Source organism: Euprymna scolopes, chromosome 15, assembly GCF_053919585.1.
Source record: "Euprymna scolopes isolate OS-2025 chromosome 15, ASM5391958v1, whole genome shotgun sequence".
Classification (NCBI taxonomy): domain Eukaryota; kingdom Metazoa; phylum Mollusca; class Cephalopoda; order Sepiida; family Sepiolidae; genus Euprymna; species Euprymna scolopes.
In genome coordinates this window covers 74,922,299-74,944,540 of record NC_136496.1, presented here as the reverse complement: position 1 = coordinate 74,944,540, position 22,242 = coordinate 74,922,299, and positions in this window count along the sequence as shown.

Below are 22,242 nucleotides of genomic sequence, written 5' to 3'. Positions count from 1 at the left end.
CAAAAAAAAAGGTCAATTTTTTTAAATTTGACCCCTATTATGACTCCTTAACATTTATTGTTTTGGGCTCAAACTAAGTTATTAAGTTAGATCCATGTCAAAGGAACCTATATCTAAAATTTCAAGTGTTTAGACCCGAAATTGTCGGGGGTGTTTTGTAGAGTTCTCAAAAGTCAAATTGTTGAACTTTGACGTCTTAACAGCCAAATTTCTGGGCGAAAATGGATCACTAAAATATCCCCAAATCTCAGTACCCTGTATATCAAATTTTGAGTCTGTAGACTAAAAATTGACAGAGTTATTGCGTAGGGAAATGTACACAGACACACAGACACGTTCACTTTTATAGATATACTAGCATTTTAGCCTGGCGTTGCCCGGGTGTTCGGATGTGTATGTTGAGATAAAAAATTGGTAGTAGCATGGCAGGCTCGAATCCGTGCCGCGAAGGAGGAAAAGAACGGAGGAAAAACTGACGTCTTTGCGGTTACGACCACTGCTAACCTGATATGACTTATGTTTATATGAAGGCCAGACAATCGAAAAGAGAGGATATCTTTTTAAAATATCGGCGAAAAAAGCGACCCCCCCCTGTAGAAAAGTGCCTCGTTGAAGGATAAGATGTTAATGTTTTTAGCCAATTTTTCGATATTAGTCGTATAAAAGGTCGGACTTCATAACAATACTGATCTTGGTAAAATCCATCGCCTCTGTCGAAAGTTTTAGGCAGGCATGCAAACATACATACATACATTTATATATTGGTAACTAAAAATTTTCGACCCAAACCGATGGAAAAGCTTGCCCTATCTCTGAATACCCTTTATGTAAAATTTCAAAAGTTTAGACCAGAAATGGTCTGAGTAATTTGGTAGAGACCGCAGACGTCAATTTTTAAAACGTTGACCCTTATTATGACCCCTTAACATTTATTGTTTTGGGCTCAAATCAAGTTATTAAGTTAGATCCATGTCCAAAGAACCTATATCTAAATTTTCAAGTGTTGGCGGAGGAGTTTGGTAGAGTTCTCAGAGGTCAAATCGTTGAACTTTTACCCCTTAACAACCAAATTTCTCTCCGAAAACGGATCACAACGATTTTCCCAAATCTCAGTACCCTGTATATCAAATTTCGAGTCTGTAGACTGAAAAATGAGAGAGTTATTGCATAGGGAAATGTACACACACATACAGAGGCACACAGACACACAGACAGACACACAGACACGTTCACTTTTATAGATATATAGATGCGGTTCTCGATTAGTTAATTGTCTAACTGTGTCGAATATATACTTGATAGTCAAAACAATGAAAAGAATATTTTGTTGTCATAGACCTAGTCATCATTTTTACATGATTTCTTTAAGGGTGCTTTAAGGGTTTTAATTTGGGCGAGATATCTTTAGGATGAGCTGGTTTCAGAGGGATATTTTCTGCGAAAATGGTTTATAAGGTTTATAATTAAATATGAGTAAAAAGAAACAATATATATTCCCAAAATAGATATTTTATTAATGCTTGAAATGAAAGATTACAGCAATAGTAAAAACATAGAATTTCGTGAATATTTTAGAATTCTTCTAAGGCAAGTGGGGATTGATTAGTTGAGATATTGAAGGCGTCATAGTCGATAGTTCAAAGGCCGTACGTTATCGAGAGCATAAAATCATAATTATAACTTATACGCTCAATTACATAAATTATATTTCATTAAAAGTTGTTAAGAAAAGTCAATGTTCATTTGTTTTCATATTTAAAAAAAAGTTCAGTGCTAAAGGGTAGTAATATTTCAATGGTTATAAGTTGGTTATAATTTAACAGACGACAACGAAAAGATTCAAGTAGTCAGTGTATGTGTGTGTGTGTGTGTGTGTGTGTGTGTGTCGCGCTTGGTAATTGTGAGTAAAGGTGTGACAGTGTATGGTTACGGCAGTTGAGGATAAATGGAGACGTGTATTAGCATTGTCTGAAATGTTTGATCTAAATTGTTTATTGAAAGAAAATGTGTCTTTAAAAAGGATTTAAGTGGCTTTCAGAAATTTCATTTCGAATAAATTCAGAAAATCCTCTGATTAGTTCAAAATATAATTATTTGTTTCATTCAGGATAGTTTATGCACATGCGCACAAACGAGTTTACTCATATCGAAGGGTAAACTTCGGTGCTACAGATTTATTGAGTGATGGGTTATGTTGTCTATGCTTAAGCAAAATCGATTTAATTGCTTACTTAAATCGGTTCAAACTAACTTCTTGTTATTATTATTAGTGGCAGTCTCACACGATGTCAATTATTAGGCCAGAAACTAGTCTAAAGAATGCTCTACAAACTGCAGGTGTCAATTATCGTCGAAATTTAATAATTAATAGTAATAATAGGAGAAATAACAGCATCAGCTTTTAATTCTTTGTTCGACAAAGGCTTTCTCCAACTCAAATCATCCTATTATCTGCCTCTTTCTCATTTCACACCAACTTGATCCAATCATTTTACGAACTCATTTTCTGCAACAAGGATATCACTTATCCCGAGGGATTCGGCGTATGGTGCCTATGTCCAATCTTTCTCTAAGAGTCTTGCAATACCCTCTATCCATTGCAATCTCTATTGGCTAATGGCGTCTAATATATCGTTGACACTTTTTCATTCTCTAATTTGTCGATCGATTTGTGTCCCAAGGGGCACACACACATACGTACACGTTTGCACACTCATATATATATATATATATATATATATATATATATGTGTGTGTGTGTGTGTGTGTGTGTGTGTGTGTGTGTGTGTGTGTGTATTTGCGAGGATAAACTACAGGATATATAATAAATAAAATGCTTAGGAGTCAGGATGTATGAAAAAATACTTAAGAAAAATCACATTAAACACATCACCTAATTATAAAAACGAGAGCTTTACCAGTTTCGTTCGGATCAATGAACGTTTTCGGAAAAATGTTTTTTTATAACTATTGACAAACATATTTTCCCATCTTAACGCCTTTATACAGTTGCATACTTATATATATATATATATATATATATATATATGTGTGTGTGTGTGTGTGTGTGCATTATAATTGGTTACGCACGTCCCTAAAATATCCCGTTTTGTGTCTTATTCCTTTCTATATTTCACGTATACATTTGTGTGCACGCATGTGTATGTGTTTGTGCGCGTTTGGCTTAAATGTATAAGTCGAAGTGTGCCAATCTATACGCGTTTCTGAGAATGACTACTATATTCGCTTGAAGAGGTTAATGGTTTTGAGTAGATTGGGTTGAATTGAAGTATAAAGTCCATCGCAAACAGACCAATAAGGGTGACTGTTACTCTCATCATAACGATAGAGTGAAAAGAGGCACCATAATCAGTTTCTACCTCAGAGGCTGAAAATATGCAGTAATTAACATTTCGAGGAAGAATTCTGACATATAGCACGCACTTTTAAAGAATTTACCCCAACCCTAACCCTAACCCTAACCCCACCACTTTTTAGTAAACTCTAAAAGAAAAGCAGTAGCAATCTTTAAGTATAATCAAGACAGTCCTTTAAAAAAAACACTTAACAGAAATAGTATCCTACTTACCCATAGTAAAAACAGCGCCATATATGGAAAAAGCTAAACAAAATAGGCATTGAAGTATCTGAAAGAACGTCTTCATCAGAGATATAATACATAAACCCCAAAAGACCGGATGTCGTAATAATTAACAAGAAAGAAAAGTACTGCCAAATCGTGGGATTTGCTGTTCTAACTGACCACAAGACAAATATCCACGAAAAGGAGAAACAGAACAAATATACAGAGCTGGCCAGATAAACTGAAAAGGATATGGATGATTTGAAAAATCAAGATAGTACCTATAATAGTAGGAGCACTAGGAACAATTCCGAAAAACTTTGAAAAAAGAATGGGAGAAATTGGAATCATAGGAATGACTGGAAAGATACAACGATTAACAATAATGAAAACAGCTGAAATATTAAAGAAAACCCTTGAATGCGGAGACTAATACACATGGCCTACATGCGCGGAACAGACGAGCTGCTGCAGAGACAAAACATGAAGGAACGTTGTATGGAACCAAGAACACTGAAAATACATATCTATAACTTCTCTATCTCCCATCCCGTCCTCTCTAATTACTCAATCACCGCCCCCCATAAAAGAATGATGCCAAAGAGCCGAGAAGGGTCAAGGAGGATGGAAAGACTGAGGAGAGAGAGCACTGACCAGACCTGCGATGTACAAGTGCGAAGAGAACTAGGACCTTGAGGAGGTTTATTGCCACTCAAATACCAGGGGATACCAATGGCTACTGCTAGCCAGAAATCGATGGTAACCGACTGTTGCGATAATGCAAATTCAAATATTATCAGAAGAGGTGGAGAGCACTCGAAAACTGGGGAGACCCAGCATCCAGGGAACACCACAGGCTGTTTTCAAGGACAGATCCTTTCTGACCCGTGTGAAAACTCCTTGTGACCCAATAATAATAATAATAAGAAGAAGAATAATGTCGTTCATGAAATTCCGCCTGTGTAACGTAAAATTGTCCCCTGTAAAATTTCTTCCTTTATCTATAAAAAGGACTATTTTTAGGATCGGATTTTTTGCCATTTTCATTACTTCTCGGATGAATTCCTGTACAAATCACATCTAAGAACACTGCATGGCACATAAATTACACTGGTCAACAAATTTTTCTTTTTTTTCTTTGGCAGACCATCTAGGAGTGTTTTCTGGGGTTTTGAAGGTCGCTGATTACGAATATAACATTGGTTTTGCCAGATTGGCTCTAGTTTAGAAGATACTGATAGCCCCAAATAAGCCTAAACTGCTAAAATTCTCCCTGAAATACTTCAATATAGAAGCAGTAAATAATAATTTTCTGATATTATTGAATCATTATAATGATTATGTATATATTGAAGTATTTCAGGGAGACTTTTTATATAATTATTTATATAGGGAGAATTTTTATATAATTATATACTGTAATTACTTAATAACATGTTCCATAAATATAGTTGCAGTATAAATTAAACAGTAATTAAGAATTTTCTTAAGAATTCCACAGTTGAAAATGAGTTCCAGAGAGAAAATGAGTTCTTCTAGAAGATGTTGCAGATATGAACCGGATGTCTTTTGTTACATCTGTGGACAGTATATGATGGCACAACAAAAGAGGAATATTACAGACTTTGTCAAGAGGGCGTGCAAAGCATACTTCGATATGATACTTGGTGACCAAGACAAGTCTTGGGCCCCACATATGGTGTGCAAAACCTGTGTAGAAAGTCTCCGCGGTTGGACCAACGGTAAGCTGAAGTTTGCTGTACCAATGGTGTGGAGAGAGCCCAACAATCATTTTGATGACTGCTACTTCTGTCTCAATGACATGACGGGGTTTAACAAGCACAAGAAAGCAAATTGGCAGTATCCGAGCCTGGATTCTGCTATCCGTCCTGTTGCGCACTCTGAGGATCTACCTGTGCCTGTTTTCACCAGTTTGCCTGAAATCGATGAAACCGAAGAGATTCCAGCTGATCTTTCAATATCAAGTGATGATAGCTGTAGTGACTATGAAGAACCCTCAAATGGCCCTCAGCTTTTCAATCAATCTGAACTTAATGACCTAGTGCAAGACCTTTGTTTGTCGAAAGAGCAGTCTGAAGTTCTTGCATCACGACTCCAAGAGAAAAACATTCTTGATTCTGGCACAAAAGTAACATACTATAGGACAAGGGAAGGCAGCTTGCTTCGTTTCTTTTCTAAAGAAGACGACCTGGTCTTTTGTAATGACGTTTCTGCACTTCTTAACTGCATGGGGATCTCATCATATGACCCAGCAGATTGGCGTCTCTTCATAGATAGCTCGAAAGCAAGTCTAAAAATTGTACTTTTGCACAATGGCAATAAGTTTGCTCCTGTACCAATTGGCCATTCTACCAAGATGAAAGAAGAGTATGATGCTATCAAATTTTTTCTTGAAAAGTTGAATTACAACACTCATAAATTGCTGATTTGTGTGGACTTGAAAATGGTGAATTTTCTGCTTGGTCAGCAAAGTGGGTACACAAAGTATCCCTGCTTTCTTTGTTTGTGGGATAGCAGAGCAAGAATCCAGCACTGGAGAAGGGAGAACTGGCCAGAACGAGAAAGTCTCGAAGTCGGCACAGCCAACGTCATCAATGAGCCTTTGGTACCCAGGGATAGAATCATCTTCCCTCCATTGCACATAAAACTAGGGCTCATGAAGCAGTTTGTTAAGGCGTTAAACAAGGATGGGGATTGCTTCAAGTACATATGCAGGCAATTTCCAGGTCTTTCCATCGAAAAAGCTAAAGGTGGCATCTTCGATTGACCTCAGATTCGAACGCTCATGAGGGATTCTGACTTCACTAATCATATGAACACGGTTGAGTTAAATGCTTGGGTGTCCTTCACAGATGTAGTGACAAACTTTTTGGGAAATCACAAAGCTGACAATTACAAGCAATTGGTCCGTAAGATGCTTACTGCATACGGAAAACTAGGGGCAAATATGAGCATTAAAGTTCATTTCTTGTTTAGCCACCTCAACAGATTTCCTGGTAATCTTGGTGATTACAGTGAGGAGCAGGGAGAGAGATTCCATCAAGACATCAAAACAATGGAAGCGAGGTATCAAGGCAAATGGGATGAGCACATGATGGCAGACTACTGCTGGCACCTTTTGAGAGACTGCCCAAAAGTTGCTCCCAAGCGAAAATCGTATAAACGTCAATTTTAGTTTTGTGAATAAAATATTGTTTTGTGTGTTCATTGTAACTAAGAATCTAGTGTATAATGCTTTACATTAATTTATGATATATAACTGATTATGTAAATGTTTTTTTCACTTGGAGAATTAAAATTCAGCAAATTTTTAGCAAATGTTTTGTATATCCTCGAAATCTATGAAAAGTGTTCAGTTATAGGATAAATTAAATGATGTTATATCTAACTTAACTTGTTAGATTGAGATTTTACACTGTCTTTGTGGTTTAAGATTATCATAAAAATCAATATCTGACATTTATGCACTATTTAGCCGTTTTTTGTACGTTTAGCTATGGTCGAGAATGGGTGATTTCGGACAAACGACCCCCCTGTGATATCTCAAAAACTAGAGCCAATTTGAAAAAACTAATGTCAGATTCGGATTCAGCGCCCTTGAAAACCCCAGAAACCAGTCTTACTTTGCCTGCCAAAAATATTGTGTTGACCAGTGTTACCTTTGTATGGAATTTGCAAAAGATAGACTAAACCGATTCGGATCCTATGAAGAAGGAACTCACACACACAAAGTTACTTTTATTTAATAATGTATATATATATATATATATATATATATATATATATATATATATATATATATATATATATATATACAGGGTGATCCCCCCCCCCCAAAAAAAAAGACAGAGGACATTCAATTGTTTTTCTGAGCATTTTACAGTCAACGGAGAAAAAAAGGCCAAAGACCCTAGTGTTTTGATGTGATGTTTTGAATATAATAAACTAGTTAGGACCAAAGTTTCATTTCATTCGAACAAAACACTAAGGTCACCCTGTATATAATAACCAAATAGTTCTGTTTTAGAATATTATTTTATTCTACGAAGAAAAGAAAAGAAAAAGTCAATAGAATACAGACATGCCATAATGGTAGGTCATCTTTCTTATTATGAGTATTTATCCCTCTCCGCAAGAGTGGGATTGAAAGGTCAGACTCCCTCCTGAAAAGATGAACACTGTCCTGCAAACTAAAATGTCTGGACAGTCCTGTAGGGGCGCCTCAAGTGATTAGCATTTTTTTTTTTACATGGCAGTCACCAATTATCAAGGCTCGATAGCCACTCGAGAGTAAGGGTAATGAGTGTATAAAAATCACTGAGACAACAGAGGAACCCTTGTTATGACAATAACTCCAAAGAAAGACAGGCCTGCAACGTCTCTTTTGTAGGAAAGTGGTAACAGGGAAGAGAAAAGTGCATCGACTATTAGGTTTCGGGGCCGGTTTTGAATTTTGTCAAGGTAACATAAAAAAAAAAACTGGCTCTTAGAAAGGTAGATGACTGCGTCGGTAGTTAGATACGTTCTATATCATTTAGATAATATTTATACTGGACAACGTCAATCGAGAACATGCTAACTTTGTTGGCCTTTGCTTTGTAGTTTTTTACTTTTACACACACAGACAAGATCAGGCCCTTTCTAATGGAGCCAAACATGTTTTCTTTTGCCGGGTTCGAATCTATCAACCGGTGATACCCTCCACTGATGATTCCCGAAAGTAAGTGTCTGTAGGTATTCAATAATTATTATAGTAAATAATTGTCAGCCCCTAAATTTAGAGCGAAATTCAAAACTTCATTTCGCAAGGAAAACCGTTTAAATGGAGTATTGAAGTCTCCAAATTGAAGGATCTAGTCGTGTGAAGTTCCTTAAAATCTTCTTTAAGCCAGGTGGATATCTCAGATGGTGATTTTGAGACAGTAAGAGATACACTATACCAAAAAGGTGTTGAAGTTCTTCGATTGCAGGTTCCTAGATTGGTTTGCTGATAATCCCAATCTAATTAACCTACAAATTGATAGAAAGCAGAAAGCCGGTTTGAAACTTCTCAACTCTTCACCTCTGAACAAACCCGCTATCGCTGCCCACTTCTCTTCTGTGCAGAGTGAAGTTCAGTGTTGTTTATGCCAAATAATAACAAATGGTGGTCTGACCTCTCCAGGGGAATACAGATTGCCTACGATGTTTTACGCTCGGCTTCGTCAGGCCTATGGTCTGAAAACCTCTTCAACTACACCACTCCTGAGAACCTTGTTGAAAACCTCAGATGAAATTATGCATCGATGGCATGAACACTTTCATGATCTCTTTCACACCCATTCAATGTTGATGTTGCTGCAATAGAGAGTATCCCTCGATATTCCTTTCGTCCGGAACAATATGCTGAACCAACTCTCGTGGAAACAGTTGGCTGTATAAAACAGATCAACTCGGACAAACCCCCTGGGCTGGATGGCATTCCGGTTGAGCTTCTGAAACATGGTGTTGTCAATGTACATTGTGCAGCTCATTCTTTGATACTCTCAGCATGTCAGGGTTGATCCAGTTGCCCAAGACTGGGTAGATGCCATACTGATGATATTGGATAAAGGAAATGGTGCAAGTTCGATAGTGGAGATTATCGAGGTATCTCGCTACTAAATGCGGTGTGAAAGGTATTTGCAGTATTTCTATCCTGATATCCTCCCGGAGTCCCAGTCTGGTTTTAGAGGTGGACGAAGGACCGTGGATACAGCGTTTTCTGCTAGACATATTTTAGAAAAGTGTATTGAGCAACGTATGCATATTTGCCAGGTGTTTGTCGACTTAACGAAGGCGTTTGACACAGTCAACCGTGAGGCTCTCTGGAAAAAATGGAAAAAATTGGCTGTGCACCTGCTTTTATGGAAAATTTCAAGCAACTTCATCATAGTATGAAAGGTCGCATCAACTTCAAGGGTCGCCTATCGGAAGAAGAACCTAATATCGTCATCTATGGAAAGCGCCTTGAAGTTGTAAAAAATGTTGTCTACCTTGGTAGTACCTTATCAAATGATGGTGCTCTTGATGCGAAAATAGAACAGAGAATCAGCAAGGCATCAGACGCATTTGGAGGGTTAAAAGATAGAGTCTGGTTTGATGGTGATCTAACTTTGATAACTAAAATGCCAGTATATCAAACCTGTGTATTGGCATCCCTACTCTATGCCTCTGAAACACGGATCCTGTACGGGTCATATGTGGTTTCTTTATTACTGCCTTAGACACATGATTGGTTTAAAGTGGGACAGTTTTGTACTTGATACATGTGTCTTATAAAAGGCTACAACCTCCCGTATTGCTACCATTGTTATTAAGAACCAGATGCTTTGGGCGGGTCAGCTTTTCCGGTTTGATGACTATGACTCAGAAAACAGTTGTTTTATGGTGAGCTCCTTCTTGACAAAAGACCCCAGCACAAGCCCAAAACCTTTTTCGTTATAGCATCAAGGAGAGTTTGGTGACCTTTTATGTTTCTGTTGACAGTTGGGTGTCTCTAGTGTCTGATCGCAAGCAGTTGAGGGCACTGATATACGGGGACATAGAATACTTTGAAGCGGCCAAGATAGACTGGGCAAAGCTCAAGAAAGCATTTAGGAAACACCAAACCTTGCCACCAATCATGAATATTTCTGGATCTGTGAGGTGTGTGACCGAGCTCTGTTGTCCAAGACAAGTCTTGTTAATCACATGAAAGCGCACGATGATACAAGTTTCGTTGCTGTCATCCAAACCAATGACCGCTATCAGTGTCATGTATGTTTGAGGGTGTGCAAGTCGCTGGCAGGACTCAAAATTCATCTTCGGACACATAGATTTTCAATGACTGATAGAGTGGCACTCGTCTGACAAGATGTTGCAATCATCGCATATATGTGACCTTTCTACCAAATTTGTCTCGTAATACTTGGGCTGTAGCGTTGAATATTTATATCTATGGTGTTTGAACTTGCAGCATACTATCAATATGGCTTTTAGCTTGTAATATTAGCTACTACGGAGTCAATATTGAAAATAAACAATTTGAGAATGCTTATGTATACATTTTTTGCTTGAAGTTGTTTAATTTTTTTTTCGATAGCTCAGACGGTATCTATGAAAGTTGACGCGCAAAATAACGACTAATATTAATATTTTGGACGCCAAAGAAAACAAAAGAAAATAAAAAAGAAAAGGGAAAAAGAAAAGAGAGAACTTGTATATACTTAAATGTTTCTGTAATTTATAATTCTATTATATGTGGGCTATTTATCGCGTCACTTATAAAAATATATGGTTCATTTATTTTTCATTTTTCTCAGCCTTAAACAAAATTGTGATACGGTGATCTAAAACGGTTCCATATTATCAGGTTAGAAACCGACGATACCGATGACATCTCATCTAAACTTTCTGAAAATAAACATAAAAAATACGCTTTAATTTTTGGAATTTTATCCTGATAATATAGCACTCTGCTGGAATCCTTTTTTTACAGTTCATAGGTCACCTTCTACTATATTTTGAAATAACAAAATTCAATTTCGTTCATAAAAACAAGTTATAATAAAATTAATGGTGTTTAAAAGTCCTCAGAATTAAGAACGTGAGAGATGGTTTCTTTTGATTGGCTGTTGGTTACCATGGCAACTTTTCCAATATTAACGTTTAAAACATGGTTTCCTCCGATTGGCTGTTAATTACCATAGCACACCTTTTCGTCGTCAACAGCTTCATAAATCATATCGGAAATGTCGACCACATGCCATCTTATTTCGGTTATAGAGAGAGAGTTTATAAAAGTGATGCTCTTTGCCATGCTAAGGCTGATAATATTTCGCTTATGACGTCGCCCGTTCATTCTGTTTCTCTCTTTTCTGTCCTTTCTTTCTGTTTATTTACTTAATTGCGTTTTTATTTGTATTTTTTTATTTAGTTAATTTAAGAAGTTAATAGTTTATTTAGTTAATTTAAGAAGTTGATAATAATTCTTTATGGATTGTTGACAATGGGTATGATATTGAACACAAAAAAGAAAGTATTATTACAAAGCAATGCCTGAAAAAATCATGGATTACATAGAAACATGCGAGCATGAAAAGTAATATTCTAAGATTAAGCTTAGAAAAGTAAAAGAAATGGTTGTTAAAACTGGAAAATAAAAAAACAAGATATTCTAGTAAAAAATATAATGCATTTATAACTCAAAATATTGCATTAAGAATTTATATATAATGTTAAACTGAATGTATATATAATGTTGAATTGAATTTAAAACAAAGATATGAAGTTATAAAGTTATTATATTTTTTACTAGAATATCTTGTCTTTTTCCTTTCCAGTTTTAACAACTCGTCCTTTTACTTTTCTAAGTTTTATCTTAACCATATTACTTTTTATGCTCGCATTTTTCTATGATGTACATTCACACACACACACACACACACACACACATATATATATATATATATATATATATATATATATTGTATTTTGTGTACAGAAAGTTGTTAGATGAGATAAGACATTGGTACCGTAGGTTTCAAGCCCGATACTTAAGACCGTTTTAGATATCCATATCAAGCTCTCATCAGCCAATACTCATCATCATCAGATGAGTATTGGCTGAAGAGAGCTTGATACGGATATCTTAAACGGTCCTAATTATCGGGCTTGAAACCGACGGTACCAATGACTTGTCTCATCTAACAACTTTCTGTACACGAAATACAAAATATGAATACACTCTTATATTTCGGATTTTCCTTTTAATTGAGTACTCTGCTTGATTTATTTTTCCAAAAAACTAATCATATATGTATATATATATATTTATATATATATATATATATATATATATATATATATATATATATATATATATATATATATATTAGATAGCTTATTTATGACGCTAGAATGCTCATTGTGTTGATCAGAGCTTCTATTAATGTATAGTATATCAGTATTGTTAAATGATTTATTTCCTTAGCAGTTTCATTATAAGGCTTAAGCGATTATTCGCCTGGCACTGCAGATATCCGATGATAGCCTTAGGAAAGAAAAAAGGAAAGTCAATATCATATACACGCACACGCATACATACACATATATATGCATATATAAATACATATATATGTATGTGTGTGTGTGTTTCTGAGATACATGATCGGAGTTTTCACACACGTCTTTCAGTCGTGCCTATTCACACGCCACTGTATATATGTTTATAAAGTCCGTCTATCGTTATCAGATCATTCGCGCGTGATCATCCGCCTATCGACCCGTCGATCTATCCATAATGTATCTGTCCCATTCCAGGCAGATATTGAATATTTATACAACGAATCTTCGCACTTAGTCCAGCGTCATCTACAAATCCCCGGGCGCCGAGTCAATCCAAAGTTGTGACAAAGACAACAACGCGCTCCGAGTGTGAACAGGAGACCCGTCGCCAACCGTGATATCATCGTATCGCTCGCCCTCTGCAATGCAGTCCGGGTTACGTGACGCGATCCCCGGGTCTGTCCGTATGCGTGTGGGGTCGAGAGCAAAAGGGTCGAACGAGGATACGACAGATATGATGTCGGTGACTCATAGAATTTCCCACGGGTGGTGTCTGGAAAATTGCTTCTTAAGACACGTCTTTCTCTTGTCTAAAAGATATGGAGAGTTATTAATAATATTGCGGGTTATGTCTCATAATTATACCAGTTGCACGAAGTGGACAAAAAATATGTTTTAATTTATGAGATGTTTATATATATATATATATATATATATATATATATATATATATATATATATATATATATATATTATGTGTGTGGGTGTTACAGAAGATCAGAAAATGATGAGTACCGTCGGTTTCCAAATCCAAACAAATGGAGCTTCCAGTTAGGCACCTAGTTCCGAATGTCTTGAGACTTTGCTCTCTCAGAAGTACTTGCTTTTCTGGCCACACTGATGAGCTGTAAACAGCGAAACAGTCTGTAGATGACAATATTTACTTTCTTTTATGGTGTATGTATCGTAAGGGGATCACCGTCAGGGTCATTACGCGTAAGGCATTACTCATTAAGTAAAAACTGATTAGAGTTCTCAGATGCTGAAAAGATGTTTAAGTTTGTTGTCATTTAGATTCTGCTTAAAGTGGGCGTGTGTGTGGAAGACAATACATATATATATATAAGTGAAAATGTCTGTCTTGTGTATATGTCTGTGTACATTTCCCTACCAAATAACTCTCTCAATTTTCATTCTCTAGAGACTTGAAATTTAAAATAAGGAGTATTGGGATTTGGAAAAAACATTTTAATCGCTTATCGGCCAGAAATTTGGTTGTCAAGGAGTCAAAGTTTAACGATTTCTCCTTTGAAAACTCTACCAAACTCCTTCGCCACTTTTGGGTCTAAACACTTGAAATTTTAAATGTAGGTAACTTGGACATGGATCAAGTTTTTTTATTTGATGTTAATGGGTCAAAATTGGGGTCAAAGTTTTAAAGAATTTGACCTCTGTGGTCTCTACCAAATTACTACCAATTTCTGGTCTAAACGAACGTTTGAAATTTTACATAAAATGTATTCAGTCACAGAGCAAGCTTTTTAATAGTTTGGAGTCGAAAACTTTACCTGCTAAAGGTTCAAAGTTTAAAAGATTTGACCTTTGCGGTTTCTAGCAAACTGCTCAGCCAATGTTGGGTCTAAACATTTAAAATTTATACATAACGGGTATTCAAACATGCGGCACAGAATTGTAATCAGTTTTGAAGCGAACTTTTTGCTTCAAAAGGTCAAAGTTGAAAGAGTTCACATTTGCAGATTCTACCAAATTTTTCCACCAATTTTAGGCCTAAACACTTAAAATTTTAGATGTAGGTAACTTAGACATGGAAAAACATAGATGTAGGTAACTTAGACATGGAAAAACATATTTTGATTTGAGACCAAAATAATAAATGCCCAGAGGTCAAACCGGGCTGAACTATATATATATATATATATATATATATATATATATATATATATATATATATATATATATATAGTAAATAAATGAATAAACTAGTATAAAATAAAATAAAGTTGAAAAAAGCAAGATTTAAACAAGGTCACTTCCCAATACAAAAAATGTGAAACCGATCCTTATTAAAAGCGAACAAAAAAAAAACGTTATTTAGAGATCAAGTAAATTCTCTGTTTGATAAACTCGTCCTTATTGGCTACAGTATGAATAACAAATATTCACATTAGCTGAAAACAAACAAACTTCAACGTGTAAAAAAAGACACAACACCAATTACATGCAAAAGCCTTACGATTCCTCACACGTATAAAACGCGGAAAATTCTGTGTAACTTAATTGCGATATACATTTTAAAATCCTAATATATATATATATATATATACAATATATATATATTGTATATATATATATATATATATATATATATATATATATATATATATATATATATATTGGGTAAGATTATTGATATTTATAATTAAAATTAAAAATTAAAAATCTGTTTCATAAGGAAGAACAAACAAAATACATTGATTTTGTTTATAAATTATCAATCATCTTACTTAATATTAAAATAGCTCTAGGACATATATGCCTATCGAGCTTATTACATATCTACATTACAATGAGCACTGTTTTCTTTTCTTTTATTTTAACTGTATTAATGAATTTACTAATACATTAAAATATACTCTGCTTTTTAGACTCTTGTTCTAATCCCCTAAATAAATATATATATATATATATATATATATATATATATATATATATATATATACATATACATATATATATATATATATATAAGGAACTTTGTCTTAGGGTATGAGTTCGTTCCCTATCGACTCGAAAACGGCTGGATCGATTTTTATGAAATTTTACACGAAGGTACTTCATGTGACTGACATTGTTTTAGAGTTTTATCGAAATAATCCAAGGAAATGGGGAACCGGCGATTTTGACCAAAGTTAACACCTTACACAGCCTAACATCACAAGTGCATTTGAAAAGTTTTACGAACACACAAACTGGAAGGCCCGACATAAATAATTGACAGTAGGTCATTTGATATGAGAGGGGCGCATTTGAAATGAACGTTTCTTTTTAGAGCAAAATTAAAGCATGATTACCTGATTTTTATTTTTCATGTTAAACTTGAATTTAAGCGATTATGTGTAAAATATAATTTTATAAAATCAACAGCAGGTTTACTACAATGCAATATCGATTATAACTAAGTTACTGTAGGGAGGCATGTGACGCTTTCTCACGGTGTACCGCGATGGGTTCCCAAGTAGACCAAGCAATCGATTTGATCGAAAAATGAGCGATTTCTCCGATTTCGATGACAAGAAAAATAGAAGAGTGTGAAATATTCAATCGATCTATTATTATATAAAAGGAGCTTAGTCTGCGTGTGTGTGTGTGTCTGTGTATGTGTGTGTGTATGTGTGTGTGTGTGTATATGTGTGAGTTCGCTACTTATAGACTCCAAAATGGCTGGGTCGATTTTTATGAAATTTCATACGAAGGTACTTTATGTGCCTGGTAGTTTTTCAGATAGGTTTTGCATCGGAATGTCTCCGATGGGTATCGATAATCGATAATCGAAATTATCCGATGAAAGCAGACACAGGCAATTTTGGCCAAAGTTAACACTTTACACGACCTAACATAACAAGTGCATTTGAGACCACAATATCGGAAAAGGCCCAACCTATAAAATCTACATTAGTTTCTTTACTACAGAATGGACACGTTCGAAATAGGTGATTGATTTTATAAAAATCGAACCATAATACTTGACTTTTTTCACTGATTTCGATGACAATAAATATACATGGATATGAGAAACAATCGTAGATCATTTTTCAATCCAGGCCAACGTCGGATATCCGTGCTAGTATGTATATATATATATATATATATATATATATATATATATATATATGTTTGTTTGTGTGTGTGTTTTGTGTGTGTGTGTGTGTGTGTGTGTGTGTGTGTGTGTGTGTGTGTGTGTGTGTTTCTCATTTCTTTGTTCATTCATTTTGCCTGTGGTGCTGTTCTGAGCGGACTGAATTCTTTTAATGCTAATTAGCAATAATTTATTCGTTTTCCCATGTGCCGCCTATAAATATGCAGTGATATATATATATATATATATATATATATATATATATATATATATATATATATATATATATATATATATATATATATAACTATCTGAAAGAATTAGATCGGAAGTATAAAAGAACAAAGTTTAATTTAACATATTAATACTTTAAAGGAACAATGCTCATAGTAGATATATAATAAGCTCAATAGGTATATTTTTCCTAGAGCTACATTAATATTGAGGATAAAGATTGATAATTGCAAATTATGAACCAGTATCAAAGAGAGAAACAAACCAAAATCAAATTGAATGTACGATCGTTTTGGAAACGGTATTCATTTTATTAATATTGAAAAATAGGGTTTGTATTACTGTACACAGATTCGAAAAAGTTGTCAAAAAACAAATATATAACAAATAAATGTTATCAAAGGCAAGATAAGTTACTTTTCTACCTAACTGGATATGTTTTCAGTGTTTTTATTTAATGTAACATGTTTATTCAGCTCGAAAAACATTCTGTGTTTACCGATGTATTGGAAAATTCAAAATGGCGCCCGACTCTCTTTAACACGATAAGTTGGGGAAAATGTGCTATAAATATAAAACTAGACAAAATAATGTTAGAAACTCGCTCAATATACATTACCGTGACATAGGTTGACATATATTCGGTGGTTTTTTAATAGCATTTTGTCTAGTTTATTATTTATAACACATTTTCCCGAACTTACCGTGTTAAAGAGAAAGTCGGGCGCCATTTTAAATTTTCCAATACATCGGTAAACAATGTATGTTTTTCGAGCTGAATAAACATGTTACATTGAATAAAAACACGAAAAATATATCCAGTTTGGTAGAAAAGTAACTTATCTTGCTTTTGATAACATTTATTTGTTATATATTTGTTTTCTGACAACTTTTTCGAATCTATGTGTACAGTAATACAAACCCGAAAAATAATATTGAAATAATTGACAATGAATGTTCTTTTTTAAATATTGTCTCCTCATCAGTACAAATGGGATGGGGATGGGGTACGACACCAAAATAAACAAGCATATGTATGTATACGTATATATATATATATATATATATATATATATATATATATATATATATATATATATATATATATATATATATATATATATATACTGACATACTAAAAAACAATTAGTGACATGCCAGTCACCATAAAGGTCAATCCATCTTATTTACCACCAAAAAAATGCGAGTTTATTTTGGTGTAAATTTACCCATACATATAGTTGGTCGGTTTGTAAATGTAATATTTTATGTTAAACGAGAGATAGTCGAAAATAAGCATGTACGCGGTAACCTAAGTCGGTACCCAGACTTTTTTGTACAGACATTTAAAACTGTCTTAGACTCTTGAAAATTCTGTGATTATATTATTACACTACACCATATGAGATGACTGACCAATTTTCATGATTTCACGTTCAAATGAACAGCTACAAAAGTAATAGGAATACATCCTACTAAAGCTTGGTTGTCACAATAGTGAATTTCAAATTTGGACGTGAAGACTCTTTAGAATAAGGATCTGCAATATCATTCTGTTTTAAGCTTGGAAAAAATGTCTAGAAACGTATGGAAAACTTCAGACTGCTTTTGGACCATCTTGCATGAATCGAGTATCAGTTTTCGAGTGGCAAAACCGATTACAGAAAAGCAGAGAGCCTGTGAGAGACGCCGAGAGGTGTGGGAGTAGCAAGGACGTCAGAACACCAGTGTGAATTAATCAATTAAAAAATTTAATGGATAAGGACCATCGTGTGTCTATACAGACAATGAGTGTACAGTTTGATGTCAGTGTGGGAACTGTATGCACAATTATTCGCGAGTTACTCGAATATGTGGAAGATTTGCGCGAATGTACCAGTCCACAACTAAATCCTTGTCAAAGACTGACCAAGATGGGCATCAAGACAGTCCCTCTCTCTCCTTATAGTTTAGACTTTATTCCCTGTGACATTTAGCTTCTCCTTAAGCTCAAGAAAAACCCTCAGACGCTTTCATTATGAGACAAATGAATATATGAAAAAAGCTGTGACGAGAGCCATCGAGACTACCATGGAACCTCCAGATGTTGTTAGAACGGTACGACAAGTGCATTGCTGTCGAAGGAGATTACTACGAAGGAGCTAGAATTTTATGTGTGTACTATCGATAAAATTACCCATACGAAAAAAGTCTGGAAGCTTATTAAAGGCGCCTACTAGGTCGTTCAGTCGTAAACGCCGAGGAAGTATTGATAAACACAAAATAAATACTGTTAAGAAAAATACCTCACTGGAACACTCTATCCATTCGTGTTACCTTGTTCCATATGATTTTTCCCATTTCGCTGAGTTCGATAGGATCCATCATAGAGGGGATCTGGACGCATCAAAGGAGCCCACATGCGTATCTCAGATTAAATCATTTCATGCAACCGCAAAAGGGATATTTTTTACAAAGTTTAACTATATATCAAGACGAAAAGCCAATTGATAACTCGAGTTAGTGATGCTGAGTGCTTGTCAACTAAAAGGAAAAAGAATATTATGAGAGGATTGAAAATGAGAAATGAAACGATGTTTAATTTTTTAGGGAAACGGTTCAAATCAAGTGTTCGTTGATACCTGATTTGCTATAGATTGCGGATGAAAAGTACAGTGTTAATGTGTTCCAAGTGGGAATGTCTTGGAAAGAAACTCTGTTCATGGGGGATTCGAGCAACTTTCATGGAAACAAGAAGGTTTATTCGGCACTCGCGGGGTAGGTTTTACAGGAGCTTATTAAGATAAACCTCAGATTAAACCAAGTTGCATAACAGTCAAAGACTTGAAGTATATATATATATATATATATATATATATATATATATATATATATATATATATATATATATATATATATATAGGCATAATCCTGAGGAGTCCTAGATCGGATGAAACGCCGAATATTCAGTGTAGCTTAATCCCCATATATATTTTATAAATTACTATATATATAATTCAAAAAACTATAAATAATAAATTAAAAACAAAAAATTAATTTTTTCAATCTCTACCTGCCCAGCTAATTTATATATATATATATATATGTATATATATGTGCACATATATATATGTGTGTGTGCGTGTGTATGTGTGTGTGTTTGTATATGTATGTATATGTGTGTGTATGTATGTATTTATATGTGTGTATATATATATATGTGTGTGTGTATATGTATGTATATATATGTATTTGTGTTTGTGCGTATCTTCTACATGTGTGTATATGTATGTGTTTATATATATTTGTATTTGGTTACGTATCTTCTACATGTATATTTGTGTGTGTGTTTTTCTGTGTGTATGTGTTTTATTCATTTATTATAAATATCTCCCTAATAATTTTATGAATTTTATTATTTGATTAACTTACTGATATTCTTACCTATTTCTATATTAGTAAAATAAACTTGTAACTTATAATTCATTAATTTATATTTTTCTCTTTCTCTCTTTCCTTCAACTACAACGCCTGAAAATTTAAAAATTATTTATAAAATATTTTTCAATTTCCCCCCCCCTCCCAGCTAATTTATATTTATATATATATATGTATGTATATGTATATGTATATATATATGTATGTGTAAGTGTTTGCATCTGGATGTATGTGTATTTGCATATATGTTTATATATGTATATATGCGTGTATTTTTACGTATCTGTGTATGTGTACATATATATATATGTGTTTGTATATGTATGTTTGTGTATATATGTATATGTATATATATATATATATATATATATATGTATGTGTGATCACGCATGTGCTTTTCCCCCATTTACGTATGTGCATTTGCTGTACATATTTATGCGTGTGCTTATATTTGTGTGTTACTTATTAAAAATGTTTTTTTCTATTATTTAAGTTACTTACTTAAGCTTTCACCTATTTTATTTTATTTCATTAAAATAAACCTGTAACGTATAATTTCTACCTGCCCGGCTAATTTATTTATATATATATTATATTTAATTATATATATCATTACACTATCAAAATAAACCTGTAAAGTATAATTCATTAACTTATTTTTCCTTTTCTTTTTCTTTCCATTTTATAAACAATAAATATCTTTCAATCTCTCCCCGCCTGGCTAAATTACTTTAAACCCCATTTTCAACCCGTTCCTTCACCTATTTTATTTTATTTTATTAAAATAAACCTGTAACGTATTATTTCTACCTGCCCGGCTAATTTATTTATTATATTTAATTATATATATCATTACACTATCAAAATAAACCTGTAAAGTATAATTCATTAACTTATTTTTCCTTTTCTTTTTCTTTCCATTTTATAAACAATAAATATCTTTCAATCTCTCCCCGCCCGGCTAAATTACTTTAAACCCCATTTTCAACCCGTTCCTTCACTAACATTAACTCTCCAACCTGTTTACATGGTGATCCTTTAAATTAACTGTTACTTATGCTGTTATCAACAAAAGTAGCGTCTTTTAAGTTTAAACCGTTAAAAAACACGTATATAAGAATTTACACATAATTAATATTTAATTATAAACCCCTCTCTTTTTTTAATACACTCCTACTACTTTAAACTCCAACGTCCTCTCCCCACCACTCCCCCTTCTTTTCTAACTCCCCTTTATCTACGATCTTTCCATTTTTATTTGATTTTATAACTTAGTCCATCTATGAATTCTGATGATGCTAGTTGGATTTTTCCTCTCTTTGAGGATTTTCCTTTAGTTGAAACAATTTGTAAACTCATTCTGGACTCACAGTAATAAATTTCATATATATATATATATATATATATATATATATATATATATATATATATGAAATTTATTACTGTGAGTCCAGAATGAGTTTACAAATTGTTTCAACTAAAGGAAAATCCTCAAAGAGAGGAAAAATCCAACTAGCATCATCAGAATTCATAGATGGACTAAGTTATAAAGTCAAATAAAATTTTTATTTGATTTTATAACTTAGTCCATCTATGAATTCTGATGATGCTAGTTGGATTTTTCCTCTCTTTGAGGATTTTCCTTTAGTTGAAACAATTTGTAAACTCATTCTGGACTCACAGTAATAAATTTCATATATATATATATATATATATATATATATATATATATATATATATATATATATATGAAATTTATTACTGTGAGTCCAGAATGAGTTTACAAATTGTTTCAACTAGAGGAAAATCCTCAAAGAGAGGAAAAATCCAACTAGCATCATCAGAATTCATAGATGGACTAAGTTATAAAGTCAAATAAAAATGGAAATCTGGCCGTCGAATACTCATATATGCCTGCGATTTGGTATTCATAGCCACTTAATTTTCTTTAATCTTTGTGTTATTTGTCTGTGACATTGATGGAACGTGCAAGCCTACAAAATCACAAGTGTTTTTTTTTATTTCATTAGAATTTTCCAACCAG